Source organism: Equus asinus, chromosome 22 (genome assembly GCF_041296235.1).
Source record: "Equus asinus isolate D_3611 breed Donkey chromosome 22, EquAss-T2T_v2, whole genome shotgun sequence".
Taxonomy (NCBI): domain Eukaryota; kingdom Metazoa; phylum Chordata; class Mammalia; order Perissodactyla; family Equidae; genus Equus; species Equus asinus.
Genome location: NC_091811.1, coordinates 22,733,523 through 22,753,200, shown reverse-complemented (window position 1 = coordinate 22,753,200; position 19,678 = coordinate 22,733,523). Strand labels below are relative to the sequence as shown.

General features: G+C 39.4%; 1 protein-coding gene across 4 annotated transcripts in view; it reads left to right on the top strand.

Moving 5' to 3' along the window:
- The first annotated feature begins 6,277 nt into the window (after positions 1 to 6,277).
- STYK1 (serine/threonine/tyrosine kinase 1) overlaps positions 6,278 to 19,678 on the top strand; it is a 39,708-nt gene continuing 26,307 nt past the window's right edge. The window contains exons 1-2 of one of the 4 annotated variants that reach the window (XM_070494837.1): positions 6,280 to 6,416; positions 16,563 to 16,650. The gene's annotated coding sequence lies outside the window, so the exon portion shown is untranslated. Of the gene's footprint in view, positions 6,417 to 16,562; positions 16,651 to 19,678 lie in introns of all 4 variants that reach the window. The other 3 variants (XM_070494838.1, XM_014845582.3, XM_044775124.2) reach the window with 3 other exon arrangements.

Sequence of the window (19,678 nt, the reverse complement as noted above, 5' to 3'; positions counted from 1 at the left end):
AACATGTTTTGAGTTTTTGAAAGACATTAAGAAGCCAGAGAGATGCAGTCAGAGAGGTACTGGGGATCTTGCATGATGTAATAGTAACACAATGTGTTCACCTCATCTGATAAAGGCATATTTTCCCCTGGTGATGCTGAATACAGTTGGCAAATTTCACTCTTTGGTTTTTCTTAGGCTCTATTTAAACCACTGCATTGTTATAACATAAATTATTACTTAATGGGATTTGAGTTCCTAATCTCAATGCTTTTTTTTTTTTTTTGAGGAAGATTAGCCCTGAGCTTACTACTGCCAGTCCTCCTCTTTTTTTTTGCTGAGGAAGACTGGCCCTGAGCTAACATCCGTGCCCATCTTCCTCTACTTTACATGTGGGATGCCTACCACAGCATGGCTTTTGCCAAGTGGTGCCATGTCCGCACCCAGGATCCGAACCGGCGAACCCTGGGCCGCGGAGAAGCAGAACGTGTGAACTTAACCGCTGCGCCACCAGGCCAGCCTCTCAATGCATTTCTTAACCACTTCTCAGAGACTTTACTTATACACACACACACACATATACATATATATATGTTTATAGAATATACAGACTACATATGGAGAGAGTTTACATACATATGTATTTTTAAGTTGATTTTTACCAGCAATTTTTATAAATTTGGGTAGAAATATGTATTTAATAAGCATTTAACTTGGAAAAAGGAGATCTTGATTTAAGTCTTGACCCTGCAGCTTACTTCCTGTGTGACCCTGGACAAGCCACAACCACTGAGTCTCAGTTTTCCAATAGCACAATCAAAAGTTCATGTGCTTCACAATGTCTGTCCTTTTTGCCTCATAAAGCTGTTATAGGACTCAAACAAGATGATGAGTCTGAAAGAATTTTAAGGCTTCAGTTTAAGACCATTACTTTTTCTGATTTTCTTCCCACACTTGACAAACCTGTGCCAGGCACTTTCCTACGGTCTAGATACAGTGATAAAGTGTGGTCTCTGCCCTCAGGGAGAGCATAGCCTAATACAAGAAACAGACAAACTGTTATGAATGAGAACCACTCTGGGTGCTGAGAAAACAGAGAAGGATAGTCTGTGTGGGAGAGGATTAGGAGTGAAGATCAGGGAACACTTTTCAGAGGTGAATTGAATCCTAAAGAACTAAGAGGAATTATTAGGTAAGTTAGGAGGGGAAGGACATTACAGACATAGGGAACAGAGCATGCAAATGCTTGTGAGTGAGAGAACTTTAGCACTTCTTGTTTATTTTTTGTTGCTATTGTTGTAGGGAACATGAATAGTATGACTGGAAGAGAATGAGAAGTAGAAAGAAATAAGGTGTTTATAGAGATATACGATCATTAAGAGATTTCATTCTGCAATAACTTAGATTTTAAGTGAGGGGAGGTATTACCTGGTGAGACTTGCTTGTTAGAGAAACCTTTCTGGCAGCAATATGAAAGATTAGAGGGAGAGTGAGACTGAGGAATGGAGGCCAGTTAGAAGACTCTAACAAAAATTCAGGCAATAAAAGAGGAGGTGAACCCAGACAATGGAAAAGAGGAAAGAGGGATGATCAAGAGAGATATAGACGGTAGAAGGACTCTACTTGAGGCCATTCAATGGGGCAGAATGGGGCAAAAAGAGTGGTGAGCATTAAGGCAGCAGTTCCCTACTTTCTGATTTTCACAGTTAATTGGATGTGGTACACTTAACATGAAGCTTATAGCCTCTTAGGGAGACAGACAGCTTTTTAGAAAATCATATTTTAAAAAAATCAACTAATAAGTGTCAGTCTTTAGAGAATTATTTAATAGCATGTATTAAAACCCTGTTCTTTTTACTGTTAACAATGTGGTAGGTAGAAATATTTTTAAAAGGAGTTTTCTTGTTTTTTGTTTTTTAAATCAACTTGTAGTTGACCATGTCTAAATAATGTAGCCAGAAAAGTATATGTCAGAGTTTTGATTCAGGATTATTTTTAAGGTTTTGCCTGAAGGGGACTGAAATAAGGTAAAAAATTTAAAAGGCAGTTATACAACTCATCATAGATTGCACAGGTGTAGGTTAATAGGAATCAAAATTATTATTAATGATATCAGATAATAGTAATATGACAATTAACATTTATGTAGCAATTTTAATTTTTTTTTTTTAGGATTAGCCCTGAGCTAACATCTACTGCCAATCCTCGTCTCTTTGCTGAGGAAGAGTGGCCCTGAGCTAACATCCGTGCCCATCTTCCTCCACTTTATATGTGGGATGCCTGCCACAGCATGGCTTGCCAAGCTGTGCCTTGTCTGCACCTGGGATCCAAACTGGCAAACCCCGGGCCACCAAAGGTGAACGTGCGCACTTAACTGCTGTGCCACTGGGCTGGCCCCAGTGCTTTTAATTTTTAAGAAGTACTTTCAAGTATATTTTCTTATTTGAACTACTTAACTCTACAAGGTAGATATTTTTCATCTCCATTTTACAAATAAGTAAATTAGGGATTAGAGAGGTTAAGTTACACTCTTTATTTAGTATAAGGAAAACTTTCTGATAGTCAGTGCTGTTATGAATGGAATGAGCTGCCTGGTAGCATGTCTTTCGTACTGAGAAAGTTTAGACAGAGCTGGAGATGTTCTGCTCTGGGAAATGGCTCCAGTAGGCAAGAATTTGGAGCAGACGTGTTTTTTGTGTTCAAGGATCAGGGAATCATGGGGTATGAAATTTGACAAGGACCTACTCCATCCTCTTCATTTTACGAGTGAGAAACTGAGACCCAGAAAGGTCAACCTGCCCAAGCTGACGGAAGCTGTGGAACCTAGCCGCAGGTCAGTGTCTCTAAACTACATTGAATGATTCTATGAGACTCTTGCAGAAGGTAGGAAAAGGGGAAGAAAGAAATGAGTGGAGCATATTGTTAGTATAAAGTCCCAAATAATCACATTTTTTGCCATGGGGAGTATGAATGTTCTTTACCAGAATAAAAGTGGTCGGCAAGTGAGATACTTCTTTTATGGTCAACAGCATTTATTGACCTCTTACTGTTTGCAAGAAATAGGTAACACCAAGAGGTATGAGATATGAAACTTACTCCAAAAGCTCTTCCAAGCAATACGTGGTAGGCAGAATAATGGCCCCCCCAAAGAGTCCACACACCAATCCTCAGACCTGTCACTATGTTACTTGACATGGCAGAAGGGACTTTACAGATGTGACCAAGGTTATGGAGCTTTATATGGGAAATTATCCTGTACACCCAACCTAATAATCACATGAGTCCTTAAAAGTAGAGCAACTTTCCCAGCTGTGGTCAGGGAGAAAGAGAGATGTGACAATGGAATAGGGGTCAGAGAAACACACACACGATATGCAGGACTAGACTGGCCATTGCTGGTTTTGAAGATGGACAAATGTGTTCATGAACCAAAAAATGTGGGAGATCTCTAGAAGCTGGAAAAAGCAAGGAAACAGATTCTCCCCAACAGCCTCTGGAAAGGAACACGGCCCAGCCAACACCTTGATTCTAGCCCAGGGGAGATCAGTGTTGGACTTCTGGCCTAGAGGACTGTAGGATAATTTTGAATTGTTTAAACCAGAAAGTTTGTGGCAATTTGTTACATCAGCAACAGAAAACCAATACACAGTGTAAAAGGAAACAATGTACACATGGAAAGTTAAATACCCATAATCAACGTTCCTAGGACTCAACCACCTGGGGCAAACATGAGGTCACACTGATGGTGATAGCCCATGCCCTTTTGTCTCTGCCTTTAGTTGGTTGCAGAATCTCTGGTTAATCTTAAAAACTCTTTCCTCAGCTTGCCCTGGGAGTCCTCAAGGGAGTGGCATATCTCTTAATTTTCACCAACCCAAACTCCAGCTCCTACCTAGAGTCCACTATTTTCCAGCTCTGGCTTAGAGTCTCTCTGCTAATGTCTCCTGTTCTCTCGGTTCCTGAGAAGCCTCGTTTAGGTGCTGAGTACTGCTGCAGTGACCCTACTGCTGACTCAATCTTTACAGCTTCCATCAAAGTTGCTGTTTCCCTGTGCCAGGCAAGGCTTCTGGGTAGGCCTCAGGACCCTGTGGAGCTGTCTTCCACTGATGGTCCCTGCTGCCCTCCTATGGGGAGCTTGGGCTACATTTTCAGATAAAGTTGGAATACATCTGTCTGCCTTTTGTGTTAAATTCCTTTGAAAGTTTCAAAGCAATGCTACACAAGGTCTGATATATTTTGTTTCTTTTGGTTTTGTTTTTTTGTGTGTGAAATAACTCTACCAGTTGTATTTACAGTCTCCTCTCCCTAGGACTCAATTATAAGTCATGATGCCTCTGCCAAAAGACCCTAAGAGATAGGCGCAATGCTGAACACCAAGCTATTCTTGTTATTGGACAAAGCCTTCATGATCGACTCTCTTTTTCCTTATAATGAATAATTTCCCAGGAATTTCTCCATGCTTCATAGAAATAGATTCCCAGAGTGTCCACCCCACCAGAGTTCAAAATGGAATTCCTCCTTCCAACTGTAGAGTCATGCAAGAGGGAATACACTAAATAACATGTGAATAGATGGCTGTCACAGGCGTTTAGAGGAGAGCAAGATCTGGTGAAGCGTGCAGTGTAAACTGCAGAATGAAGAGACCCCCAGTGTATACTTCAGTGTGACATCCTACGATTCAGCACTGAACATGAGCAGTGCAGATAACGGGCATTCAGTAAATGCTTATTGAATTAATAGCGAGGCAGAAATAACTATCTGGCAGGGATCGTGGGATCGAAGCATTGCTGAAAATGAGGCAGAGGTTCAGAAATTTGAGACAGAGGTAACACTTGAAATGATAATGGAATAAACACTTAAAGAGAAAAGAGAAATAGATATCCAGTCACCTTATTCATGAGTGTATGTGTGGGCATGAGTGTATGCCTTCTGTTTAACTAGCACTCTGCATAGGATGTGCTTAGGTGTTTCTGTGTCTGAGCATTGCTATTTCTAGGGTTTTCTCTATCTCAGAAATTTGAAAAATTCATCCTTCATTTGAATTGCTCAATAAAATTGAAGAATAAATTTTTGCTTCTCCCTCTTTGTCATATTTTGCTTTTTAAAAACTCCTAGGTCATAGAAATGATAAGTTCTGTCACTACAATGGCTCCTTGATAACTAGATTTTTAAACAAAACTCTGCATATCAGAATGGGTATCTAGCAATATGCTAGGGTGCTGCAGGAATTACAAAAATGAGTAAGCCATGGTCTCTGCCCTCAAGGAGATTAGGGTGCTGGGGGAAGCAGAGTAGGAGATTATATAATATGAAGTTCAGGTCAGTTTATTTGGCATTTATTATTCAATTATGACATAAAGGATGGGAAGAACAATTGATTGATGAGATTTCATCCTTTTTCAAAAATTGAGGAAAAACTCATGTAACATGAAATTAACCATTAACCATTTTAAAATGTACAATTCAGTGGCATTTAGTTCAATTCATCCTATTTTAACAGAATGCCGAAGGAAATCAAAATTTCAACAGAGAAGGCTCTAGAGGACTGAGGTACCTCAATCCCTGAAGACTCCAGGTACATGCACCCAAATTCTTTTTGTTCTAATGGATGCCCATTTCTGCTTGGTATGCTGTCAATGCTGAATACAAACTGGTTACCCATTCAAGTTGTCTGTGACATATTTCTTTAATAGAACTTGTATTAGGTGTTAATATATAATTTGGAATTCTTACAGCTGTGTACTTTCTTTAGTGTTTCCTCTGACTGTAAATTCCGTAACATGACTATCTTGTTCACGGCTATAGCCCGAGAGGAGAGCCCATCACATAATGGGTATTTAAAAAACATATGCTAATGCTTGATTACCTAGTCCTGGGATTTTTATTTCCACTTATTCTTTATAGGTTCCCTAATGTCATAGCAGTGGTCAATGCTATCTTGTAGTCGCAGCAAAGGCTGGGGTTACAAATGTCCCTAGAGGGGACTAATACTAAATGAGAGATCCTTGACCATTTTGAGCACCAATGAAGGCTGTTGCCATGGAGTCGGACGTGAGGTGGCGCTGTTGCCCTTTATCCTGACTTTCCGTTTTCACCTGGACTGGCGTCTCCTTATACCTGACCATCTAGCAATCGCTAGAGAAGGAAAATAGTATGTAGACCAGCAACAAGTCCAGCTTTTACGGTTTCAACAGAGGTTTCCTGCTGGCTGGTGTGTGGTGAGTCCCGGAAACCTCAGTGCCCGCAGACTTCCCTTTGTGGGGAGCCCGCCCAAACTCCATCCTTTGCTGGTGGCCACGCCCCGCAGTGGGAAGGAGGGACTGAAAAGCATTTCCTTGAGGCTGGCACACCTTGCCCTAACCAAACCGGTCATTTCTTTCTTTTTTCCTGGCTGGACCAGTTCTATCTGAATCCCGAGTGACCCGAGGAGGGACACGGTAGTGAACGCGGGTTTCGGGGGTACGAAGGGTGGGAGGGGGATAGCAGTGATGCATCTAGGGGTGGACTTCCGACGTTTGGGAAGAAAAAGAGGGAGGAGGCTGGGAGTGGGAGGGTTGCGAGCGGCTGTTGTAGTTTATGTGAACAAACAATCATCACCAGGTGAGTGAATCCGTATTTCTTTGGAACAAGTATCTGGTGGGTTTTGCCTTCCACGTTTTTATGACAAGAGACTAGACCTGCCTCAGCAGTCTTGGCGAGAGAAGAGCAGCAAGAAAGGTAGTGAAGAGGGGCCTCTGTGTATTCCTGGGGAGGGGGCAGGAAAGCAGAGATAGAAACAAGCAGGGCATAGGAATTACTTGTCACAGGACTACATAGCCATTCAGCCGTGTGGACTCACTGCGCTCGACTTCAGCTTTGTCATCTGTAACGCATAAATTATAATGTAATTACCTCACAGGGCCATTGTGATATTTAAATGAGATATTATCTGTAACAGTGCTTAAAAACCGACGTGTAATATGCTGTTCCTTGATCGAATTTGTTTTCTTCTTAATCTGTCTTCTCTTTTTCTATGTCTCTTTCCTTTCTCACTATTAATCCCTCAACCTCTTCCCCATTTTGTCTTCTTTCTTTCTCTTTCATTTCCGTGATTGTGGCCGCCTTCTGTCACGAATCCTCTCCCCATCGGAGTTGTTCATATGTTTCAGACCAAGCTTTCTTCCCACAACTTAGCGAGAGCCATCAGTAGTTGTTAAGCTACTGTGCTGTTCAGCACACCCACACTGAAATGCACCTGGAGACAGGCTTTGTGCTGTCCACCTCGTTTACCCTCTTCAGGACTCCTCATGGCCAGCTAGGAGCCATCCAGGTCTTTCAACGAGACATTTCATTTGCTCCAGTGAAAATCATGTACTCTTTCTTCAGGGCCTTCATCACTGTATTAGTGTGCCAGGGCTGCTGTAACAGAGTACCACAAACTGAGTGGCTTAAACAACAGAGATTTATTATCTCACAGTTCTGCGGGCTAGAAGTCTGAGATCAAGGCGCTGGCAGCATTGGTTCTGAGGGCTAAGAGGGAAGGATCTGTTCCAGGCCTCTTCCTTTGGCTTGTAGATGGCGGTCTTCACATTTATATGGTATCCTCCCTGCGTATATGTCTGTCTTCAAATTTCCCCCATTTTTGAGAACACCAGTCATTATAGATTAGGGCCCACCCTGGTGACTTTGTTTTATTTTGATTGTCTCTGTAAAGACCCTGTTTCTGAATAAGGTCACTTTCTGAGTTACGAGAAGCTAGGACTTCGACATAAGAATTTTGGGTGGCACACTTCAACCCATGACAATTACTAGTTCTCTGAGTATGCACGCACTCAGAGTTGGTTGAACCTCACATCTCGTTCAGTTGTCTTCTGCAGAAATTGTTTTCTCACCTTTCCCAGCCCCTCACAACCAGCTCCTGCAAGCATGTGCTCCAAACTTCTGCTGGGAGTTAAGGGATTCTGCAGCTCTGTTTTAACCTGAGTATGTTAGTTTCCTATTGCTGTTCTAACAAATCACCACAAACTTCATGGCTTAAAACAAGGCAGGGCAGCTTCAGACCAGACTGGCTGGATTTGTGGAATCTGCCTATGAAGCTGATGGAAAACAAGGTAGTAAAGATAGATTTTCAGCTTCCCTTAGCCATCTTCCTCCTTCCTTGAACCACAAGTGTCTGTGGTCATTCCCCCTAGGTCTCAATGCCTGACCCCTTTAGCCATCCTTGGAGCTGATATCTTAGTGTGAGTCAAAATGAGTTCTGGTGGAGGAAGAAGGAAGAAGCAGAGTATTCACTATGATATTCTTAAAGCCCTGCAGTGCCAGCAATGAAAATAGAACTGGAGTGTAAAGTCTCTAACCTTCAACATGTGTGAGGTGGAGATTTCCAGAGGCTAGTCCAGACACATGTACAGCCCAATGGACAAGCAGGCAGAGGAAACTATGAAAGTATATGCACATTATGAATTCCAAGAACCAGGATCTGCCTCCTCATTCTTATCCCTGCAAAACTTAAGAAAAAAGGAATCAAATATCTAGTCAGCCTTATGGATGGTGGTTAATCATAGTGAGGAGAGTGTCAGATGGCGATTCAAGATGCATGATGCTGGTCTTAACTCACATGCTAATTAGCTGTTGGAAGATGCCTAAATTCTGTGCCTCAGTATCCTCATCAGTAAATTATGAGGTTAGGGTTTTTCGTTGCTTTCAAAGGGCTCTTGTGGTCGTACATATTTAGAATTCCAGGGCATTTGTGGAGCACATATTGCATTTCATAGTGTGCTTGTCAAGGAGAATAAGAAATGGTAGGCAGGGTTGCTATTTTTATTGTTTTTGTTTTATTTTCTTTACCAGGGAGGTGTGACTATAATGGCACAGAAGACGTGGGTTATGAGGTGGTTACTTCATTGACGGTGTGGGAAGAGAGTGGCTTCTTGACATACAGTTGAGCCTCTGTGTTTGCACCCCTTATTGAAGCCCAAGCAGCTCCTCTAACACCAAGTGACCTCGATTTCACTCTCTGTCTTTCTTGTCCTCTCCCACGTTCCACTCTTAGGATGGTCAAATAATAGATTCATCATCAGGACTTTCCGCATCTGATTAGATCAGATATGTTCTGGCCCTAGGCAAGTCACTTTTTCACTTAGACCTGAGTTTCCATATGCAATAAGAAGTCGGTAAAACAGCCATGGATTATTCTGAAGTGGCTTTCTATTATAAAAATGAAGATAACTTTGAAGAATATTCCAGTTTTACAGGATTGGGAAAAAAGAAATGTAGATAGGCCAAATGTGATTTTATAATTATCTATAAACGATCTCCCCTTCACCACAACCATATTTATCTTTCTAAGTCTGCTCTTCTTGGGCTGATATTAAAATTGATTATTTTTCATTCACTGAGTTAACATTGACTTGGAAATAGAGGCAGGTTGACTTAAAAATGAAAGTATTAGCTATAAACAGATGGGCAATAAAGATTCGATAGTATCAGCAAGGCCATAACTGGGGACAGGTTATGGATTTATAGATACTCAGTGTGTAAGGTAAAATGCCCACAAAGAGAAGTTCATTGAATTCTAGGATAGAACTCTCTGTGCTAGATGGAAATCCCTGTAACTTTATACCTGAGTTATGGGGTTTAACAGAGATATTGGGGGCTACACGTTTGTGGCTTTTATTTAAACCTTAATCAAGCATATTTTGCATAGGTGCCCAGGAAGCAGTAAGTCAGATATTTGGAAGCATTTATGCTGGTAGGAATGGAGAGATGTGATTCTTTGGACGCCCTCTCTAGTCCCAACAATTCATGGCAACCTGAGAAATTAGACCAACTCAAGGCTTTCAAAGAAACTAAACTTGGTTGTGACACTGAGAACCACAAAATGTACTGCCCTATACTCTGCATCCTTATGCATCATCCAGATATGAGAAGAATCAATAGTGACCTTACATCGTGTCATGGTTCTTGATGTAGATAGTGTCTGATCAGCCTCCAGGAGGCACATATTGTCCAGCCTGTTCTGCAACTGATTTTCTCAGAGACAGAACATTTTGTGGTCTTGCCAAATCATATACACATTCTGGTTTAGCCTTTAGAAGCCATGGAACTATAAATGTTATCATCAACAACAAATGAGGGGCCGGCCCCGTGGCTGAGTGGGTAAGCTTGCACGCTCTGCTTCGGTGGCTCAGGGTTTCACCACTTCGGATCCTGGGCATGGACATGGCACTGCTCATCAGGCCATGTTGAGGCGGCATCCCACATGTCACAACTAGAAGGACCCACAACTAAAACATACAACTATGTACTGGGGGGATTTGGGGAGAAAAAGCAAAAAAAAAAAAAAAGATTGACAACAGTTGTTAGCTCGGGTGCCAAGCTTTAAAAACAAAAAATTAAATAAATGAAAGAACCAATGAGACTTGTACACTGAAAACTACAAAATATCATTGAAAGAAACTAAAGAAGACCTAAATAAATGGAAAGAAGTCCTGTGTTCTTAGGTGAGAAAACTTACTGTCGTTAAGATGGCAGTGGTCACCGAATTGATCTATATATTTAATGTAATCTCTATTAAAATTCCAGGTGTTTTTTTTTTCAGAACAGATTTTAAAATTCATATAGGAACACAAGGGTCTTAGAATATCCAAAACCATCTTCATAAAGAGAACAAAGTTGGAGGACTCACACTTAACGTTTTAAAACTTACTACAAAGCTACAGTAATTAAGACTGTGTGCTACTGGCATAAGGATAGACATACAGACCAATGGAATAGAATTGAGAAATAAACTCATATACTTAGAACCATTTGATTTTCTACAGGGTGCAAAACAATTCATTAGGGGAAAAAGAGTCTTTTTAACAAATTGTGCTGGCACAGCTGGATCTCCACATGCAAAAGGATGAAGTTAAACCCCTACCTCTTACCATAGGCAGAAATTAACTCAAAATGGGTCAAAGGCCTAAGTATAAGAACTAAATCTATAAAAGTCTTAGAAAAAAACACAAGTGTAAACCTTCATGATCTTGAGTTAGGCAATAGTTTCTTAGCTATGACACTGAAAGCACAAGCAACCAAAAGAAAAAATAGTAGATAAATTGAACTTCATCAAAGTTAGAAATTTTTGTGCTTCAAAGGACACTATCAAAAGAGAAAATATAACACAAAAAATGAGAGAAAATATTGCAATCATATCAAATAAAGATTTAGTGTCCAGAATATATAAGGGACACTTACAACTAAACAATAAAAAGACAAATAGCCCAATTAAAAAATGAGGAAAGGTTTGAATGGACATTTCTCCAAAGAAGATAGACAAATGGCAAATAAGCACATGAAAAGATGCTCAGTATTATTAATCATTAGGGAAATACAAATCAAAACCACAGTGAGATACTATTTTGTATCAATTAGGGAGGCTATAATAAAAAAGACAGAAAACAAGTGTTGGTGAGAATCAGTAATGGATGTGGTGAAACTGAACCCCTTATAAATTGCTGATGAGAATATAAAATGGTACAGTCACTTTGGAAAACAGTTGGCAGTTCTTCAAAATTTAAATGGAGTTACTATAGGACCCAGCAATTCCATTCCTAGATATGTACCCAAGAGAAATGAAAACATGTATTCACACAAAAACTTGTATGTAAATGTTCGTAGCAGAACAATAGTGAAAAAGTGGAAACTATACAAATGTCCATTAACTGATAAATGGATGAACAAAAAGAGATATATTCATACAATGGAATATTACTCAGCCACAAAAAGGAATGAAGTACTGATTTACACTACAACATGGATATGGTGGTTAATTTTATGTGTCAACTTGACTGAGCTAAGAGATGCTCAGATAGCTGGTAAAAGGTTATTTCTGGGTGTGTCTATGAGAATGTTTCTGGAAAGACTAGTATTTGAATCAGTAGACTGACTTCTTTACCAGTATGGGTGGGCATCATCCAATCCACTGAGGGCCAGAATAGAACAAAAAGGCAAAGGAAAGGTGAATTCTCTTTTCTGAGGCTGGGGCATCCATCTTTTCCTGCCCTCTGACATCGGAGCTCTGGCTTCTCTGGCCTTCAGACTCTGGGAATTATACCAGTCACCCCCGGTTCCCAGGCCTTCAGCCTCAGACTGAGTTATACCATTGGTTTTCTTGGTTTTCCAGCTTCTGACAGCAGATTGTGGGACTTCTTGGCCTCCATAACCTCTTGAATCAATTCCTGTAATAAATCTCCTCTTATATGTATCTCTATATATCCTATTGGTTCTGTTCCTCTGGAGAATTCTGACTAATACAACGGATGAACCTTGAAAACATTATGCTAAGTGAAAGGGGCCAGACACAAAAGGCCACATATTGTATGATTCAATTTTTATGAAATGTTCAGAATAGGCAAATCCGTAAAGACAGAAAATAGATTAGTGATTGCCAGCGGCTGGGGGGAGAGGCAATGAAGAGTGACTGCTGTTGGTACAGGTTTCTTTTTTGGGGGGTGGTGAAAATATTCTAACATTAGATAGTGGTGATGGCTGCACAACTTTGTGAATATACTAAAACCTACCAAATTGTACACTTTGGAAATGTGAATTTTATGGTATGTGAATTATGTTTCAATTAAAAAAACAAAAGCAATATTAAAGGTAATTGTAATTTTCCAAAAAAAATTGTTTTCAGGAATCTACTAGGGAGGCAGCATAGTACCATGTAAGACTACAGATTCTAAAGCCACACTACCTGGGCTGGAGTTCTGAATCCCTGCCTAGGAACGGTGTGATCTGGAGCAAGTTACTGTACTTAACCTCTCTGTGCTCCAGCTTCTTCACCTGTGAGAACTGAATAACTTACTATATATACAGTGCTTAGAACAGTGCCTAACACGTGGTCACTGCTGTTTAAATGTCTGTCACTTTAACTGTATGCAATCAAATGTAGGCAGTTGTGGGAAGCAAAAACCAGTATCAAGGAAACTGTTCTGGGCATAAATGTCAGTTTATATGTCATAAATGTCAGAGGAGCAGAGCAGGGTGAAGTCCAAAGCAGATTGCTTCACTTGGGTTCTTGTCTGACCTCTGCTCCATGCTGACTTGTGTAGACAAACTGGGTTTAGTGGAAAAGAAGGCAGCGATAATAGAGAGCATGGATACAATACCTAAATTTAACCTTCTTACCTGGGTCCTGGAAAAAGGTCCAAAAATATGTGAGAGGAGACAGAGAGTGGAGGAAACCAGAGCAAGAGATGGTGAACAGTGCTTACTATATTTTTGTTGTTCAATTTACATAAATATTAAGCAAACACTTTTGAGTTTTCCTCTGGAATTTCGACATTAAACTCATGATCTTTGTTTACCTGTCCTTTCTTTGTTGGGATCTTTGTTGCTCTTTCATTTCAAAAGTAAAATGAAACAAATCTTTAAAGTTCATGTCCCTGCTTCGTTTTCATTCCCAGGACAAATCAAGAAGCCAGGAGGGTGGCAAGTGTTTCTAGCAACATTCACATCCCTTGGCTTTAAACTGCTCTCTGCATCTTTGTAGGGGGTTCACTTACAATTCTTGATTTTTCTGTAGATCTCACCCTGTTGACAGACAGCAAATAGAGATTCTACTAAAGGACTGGGTTCCATACCCATTTTGAAGGAATGATATAAGGTATTAAATTCCTTACTTAGAAGGATAGAGAAAAACTTTATTGTCCACTTTTCCTCTGGTTTTACACTTCTGAATTCTCTTCTATGTAAATATAATTTATATCCCTTGGTTTCATCGCAGTTTTGCTTTCTTGGATACTCTCCATTGGATATCAATAAATAACTATAATGCCTTGTATTTTTACTCTATGTATTTCATGATGCTTTACACACAACCCTCTGAAGAGAGATGTGAATTGGCTTGCTTAAGGTCACACACAAGGAGTTGCTGACCCAGGGCCGTAACTGAAATCTCATAATTCCTTTGCATTTATTAGGAGAGGATTATTTCCTTTCACTGTTTATTTCTCCTAGAATGTTCTGTTGAGAAATAATCTAGGTGAGGAAAATATGGCGAGTTTCAGGGCAGAAGGCAGCTGAAGCCAAAGTGAATATTAATGCCAGGGCCTCATAATACTGGAGTCCAGGCTGGTACAGAAATAGCATTATTAAAGTTCATTGGGGCTGGCCCCGTGGCCGAGTGGTCAAGTTCGCGTGCTCCGCTGCAGGCGGCCCAGTGTTTCGTTGGTTCGAATCCTGGGCGCGGACATGGCACTGCTCATCGAACCATGCTGAGGCAGCGTCCCACGTGCCACAACTAGAAGGACCCACAACGAAGAATATACAACTATGTACTGGGGGGCTTTGGGGAGAAAAAGGAAAAAAAAATAAAATCTTTATAAAGTTCATTGTATCTCAGATTTTTCTCCAATGTACATCTCATATCACCTCTCTTTAGATGCATTAATATTTATCTCCCCAAAAATCATTAGTAGTGATATATGAGAGGAGAAAAAGTATAATCAACTAATGATAGAGCAATGAGTAGGGTTGGCTTGAAATTCTCTGCAAAACCAAAGCATGAACAACAGCTTTACAGATTCCCAAATCATTTACTGTGGAAAAACTTTAACTGTGGGAAGCAGGGATGCTTCAGAAGAGATGACAGTGGGCATGTGGAGGGGCGGAGGGGCAGGGAGGGCAAAACATAATTCTACCTTGGATTTCTGGAATACTTTTATTCTAAAACATTAAAGTCCTTTCATTTGTTTTATCTCATTTGTCCTGTCAGAATGTCTCTGGTTAGGTAGCGCAAGGATTATGATCTATTATGTTATAAATTAGGAATTAAAATCCAAGGAAGTGATAAAATTTGCCTAAAATGACATAGAAACAAGGAAAGAGAGAAAGAGAATACCAAAACGTGGCTGCCAATTTAGAACTTTATTAAATTAGAGCCTGGTGAACTTCCCCTGTATTAATTAGGAAAGGAAGGTAATGAGGATTTAAGGCAGAGTTCCCAAACTTGACTGCATATTGCAATTAACCTTGGGAGCTTTAAACAAACCCCAGTTCGTGGTTCTCATTCCCAGAGAATCTGATTCTGACTTAACTGATGCATCCTGGGCAGTGAGACTTTCAAAAAGCTCCTCAAGGAGAACCACACTGGTTTAAGTTTTGAGAATAAGACTCTAGGAAAAGAAGTCTAAAATTTGCTACATTCACTTTTATTGTAAGTATATGATATTTTAAATTAAACAATTATTTAGCAATTTATAAAAAAAGCACAGGGGAATTGAGAATTTAAGATTGAAAAAAAGCAGCTATTTTGTAGAAGAAAGGTGAGGCAGTGGTAGTAGAAGCCTAAGTAAGATTTACTGTAGGGTACATTAAACTTAGGTCTCAGGAAATAATTCTCTTATTCCTCTGTGATACATGGAAATACGAGTATTCTAATTATGTGGTTTTTTGTGTATGTGAGGAAGATTGCCCTGATCTGTTGCCAATCTTCCTCTTTTTTTTTCGCTTGAGGAAGATTGTTGCTGAGCTAACATCTGTGGCAATCTTCTTATATTTTGTATGTGGGATGCCGCCATAGCATGGTGTGATGAGCCATGCATAGATCTGTGCCCAGGATCCGAAACTGTGGACCCCGGGCCACTGAAGTGGAGGGCTTGAACTTAACCACTATGCCACCAGGCCAGCCCCTCTAATTATGTATTATGTTATAATATTGATGCTGCATAGGATGAAGTTCTTACCCAAAAGGAGAGGTCATTTGAAGATGTCATAATTTGAAGAAGAATAATAGTAATTATTATAGGAATATGTTTATTTCTACAATTATATTAGAAATAGCAACAGCTACTATTTACTATGTGCTAGATATTGTTCTAAGTATAATTTAATTCTTAGAATGACTCCTGGAGTTAGATAATATTGTAAGCCTAGTTTAACAGATGAGAAAACAGGTTTAGGAGAGATTAAATGATTTGTTCAAGAGCGCACAGTTAATGAGTAGCAGAGACAGGTATATTAGATTTCAGAAACGGGTTGGGCTAGGCTTCTAAGACTTGTAATAAAAACTGAAAGTGAGCTGAAACCTAGGAATATGCCTTTTTGGCTTTTATCGTAGAAGGTATAGAAGACCTTAAGGAAAGGAGTGTCTGAAAACAGCACCTTTCTCATGCATACAAGTTCAGAGCAGGGCAGTAAAGGCAAAGGCAGACAGCTGAGGCAGGGCCAGCTGTTGGGCTGCAGTGTGGTTATATTAAGATAAGAAGCCAACTAGAGTAGAACTGTAAACTTCTACTTAGGAAAATACACACTCATACACCTCACACACCCACATCCACGTTCGCACACACACACCATTCTGCATTTTGTGCTCACTGAATTTGTTTTCCAACTAACCTCTCTTAACACTTAGCAAGTCTTTTGGCACTTTCATTGAACTGCATGTGTGTTAAGAGGAAAGGGATTTTATCTACATTTATGCCAATGCTTTGAAGGAAAGCCACACTCCTGAGACCATTGTCGTGGGGCAGTTGTGATCAAAGTTTGAGAACCTCAGGTAGAATGTAATTTTCAGGAATGCTAAGTTGAACTCTTGGTCTGAAAGTAATTGTGTTACACAGATGAATCCTTGCCAGAAGAGGAAGCTGTAACTATCGCCTTTGAAGAACACCTTTACATTCTCATTAATTCTCACTAGAGTCCTCTGAGGTAAGTAATCATGATGATCTCAGTTGTATGGCCTAGGAAACCAAGGCTTTACAAGGCTGAGATAAATCCATCCCGCATCTCTGACTCTGTCTTCTTTCTACTATTCCACAGCCTGATGGAGATGATGTATTGAGTTTGTTCTTGGCAGTTCCCACTTGACTGTCTCTCGGGTAGGAAAGATAAGGCCTTTAGCAAGGAATGAGGAAGAGCTTGTTAAACTCCAGGACTTCCCCTTCACTTTAGGCCAAGAGAGTCCTCTTTGAAGGCATAAATCTTGGTTTAGTGATTCTACTCCTTTTAATTCTGACCACTAGTTCTTTAAGAAGATTGTTTCCCCTTCTGTCTTTTCTGTCACTCACAGCCAATTTTTTTCTTTTTAATATCTCTGCTTTCAAATTTTTCTGCCTTAAGTCTTTCTTCCTTTCCATTTTCTTGTTTTAAAATAATTAAGGCTTAATTCAGACAATCTGGAAAACAAAAAGTAAAGGAAAAAAATTATTCTTACTGTTATCATCGTTGCTGTAACATTCTGATGTACTTCTCTTTGGGGTTTCCCTGCACAAGTGTTTTCCCCTAACCAATACAATTGTGCTCTTCATATCTATTGATCTATCATTCTATCTATCTCAATATATCTGCTTTTATCACTTAATCTACTAACAAAAAAATTCTCCATTTATTAAAAATTTTCGTGAACATAAAATTAATAGATTTATAGTATTCCTCTGTATTCGTCAGAGTTCTCCAGAGAAATAGAGCCAACAAGGTATGTGTGTGTGTATGTATATCTATGTATCTATATCTATTGAGATTTATGTTAAGGAATCTGTGGATACTTGGCAAGTCCAAAATCTTCAGGGGAGACCAGCAGGCTGGAGACCCAGGGAAGAGTTGTATTTTGAGTCCAAAGGCAGTCTGCTGGCAGAATTCCCTCTTCCTTCTGGGAGGTCAGTCTTTTTCTATTAAGATCAAGTGATTGGCTGAGGCACACCCACATTATGGAGGGTAATCAGCTTTATTCAAAGTCCACTGACTTAAATGTTAATCTCTTTTGAAAAATTCTTTCACAGAAACGTGTAGAATAATGTTAGACCAAATATCTTTGTACCTTGGCCTAGCTGAGTTGACACATAAAATTAATCATCACACTCTTCTTGATGAAAATTTAAGTTTATTTCTATTTTTAATTTGTGTGTGTGTGTGTGTGTGTGAGAAAGATTCACCCTGAGCTAACATCTGTGCCAATCCTCCTCTATGTTTTGTGCATGGGATGTCTTCACAGCATGGCTGATGAGTAGAGTAGGTCCACGCCCAGGATCTGAACCCGTGAACATGGGCCGCCAAAGTGGACTGTGTGGAACATTAACCACTTGGCCACAGCGCCAGCCTCATATTTTTAATTTTGTTATTGTAGAAAATTTCAAATATTTACAAAAGCAGAAAAATTAAGTACGATGGTAGGATGACTACCCACTTATTAATCACCCAAATTCAACAATTTTCAACACATGGGCAATCTTGTTTCATTTATATCTCCACCCATTTCTCCTTCTCCCAGTCCTGGGATTATTTTGAAGCAAATACCTATTTCTGCTTTCAAGAGAAATTAATAACAGTACAATAAGATTTTTTTGTGTTTTCAGAAACATCTTCTATGTTAAAAAAATCCTCTTATAATTGACTCTGGGAGAGAAACTACTAAGTCAAAATTATGAATATTATTAAGGCTCTTTATTTACAGATTGCCAAATCTTTTCCATAAATATAGAAATTTGGATTCACTGTGAATGTGTAAGAGTGGGCTTTTTAAAAATAGCTCTCTTCAAAGCATCAAAATTCTTTCTTTCATTTTTTTTTCTTAAATGGTTAGGCAAAAAAATTGCACTTTGTTTTTATTTTAATGTGTATTATGTAATTACTAGTTAAGTTGAACATCTGTAATCTTACTTCATCCTCCTTCCATATTTGTTAAACATTTGGTTTGGTGAATTGGTTTTCTTTTGTTTTTCACTTTCTAGTACCATTTATTTATTGACATCTTAGTAATTTTCTTATTTATTACTATAAAATGTCTATGTTTTTATTCATGATTGATTGGATGCTTTTTTTCTTGGTGATTTCTTTTCTACTAGAAGGAATCTTTTCTTTTAAACTTAGCATGTCCTCACCCTACCAACATAATTTATAGTTATTTTTTATGTTTCTTAAAATATATAGTCATTTTTCTAACTAAAATTTATTTTTGCTTAGGGATGAAGCAAGGATCTAAATTATTTTTGCGACATGAGTAACCCATAATGTGCATGTTATGCGTAATCGTATAATGCGTCATCAGTCTCAGTAGTCCTCAATCACAGCTAGAGTTTAGTGTCTTCTGGGAAGCATTTCCTTTTTTCAGTGCTTATAGGTGAAATCATAATCTATGGCATTCATAATCATCATGTCCTTCAGGGTGGGGAGTGGCCCCAGCATTGGTATTTTTAAAAGAATCTCCCCAAGAGATTCTGATGTACAGCCAGGTTTGAGAACCTGCTTATTTTGTTTCATGCTGACTTCTTTATATTAAATTCCCAAATATGCATTTTATTTCTGGGATATTTATGTGTTCTATTAATCTTTCTGTTTTTCAGTGTCATTGTGTGTGAGTGTGTATATTTATGTGTATGTTAGGCTTTATAATATATTCAGGCTTAGAACATGCCTTTCCACCCCAAAGTGTGCCTTGTTTTGTTTTTAGAATGGAAGTTTACTGCATGTTGGGATGTTCCTAGTTCCCTTCCTCATCTTGCTGGAGCCCTAACTTTTCCAAACAAATCAGCTATATCAGCCCTCCCTGAACTCCTCTTCTTAGTCCTCTCATTCGTAGTTCAACATCTTGGAAAGCCACCTAAACACCTTTTCTCACCATCCTCACCTTCTGTTTATTCCCTGAACTACCCCACTCTCTGACTCTGCTACTACCCTACAGCTTCTCTGTCTATGACCATGAGAGATCTCCCTTTGGCCCGTATCCATTGGTGACTTTTTT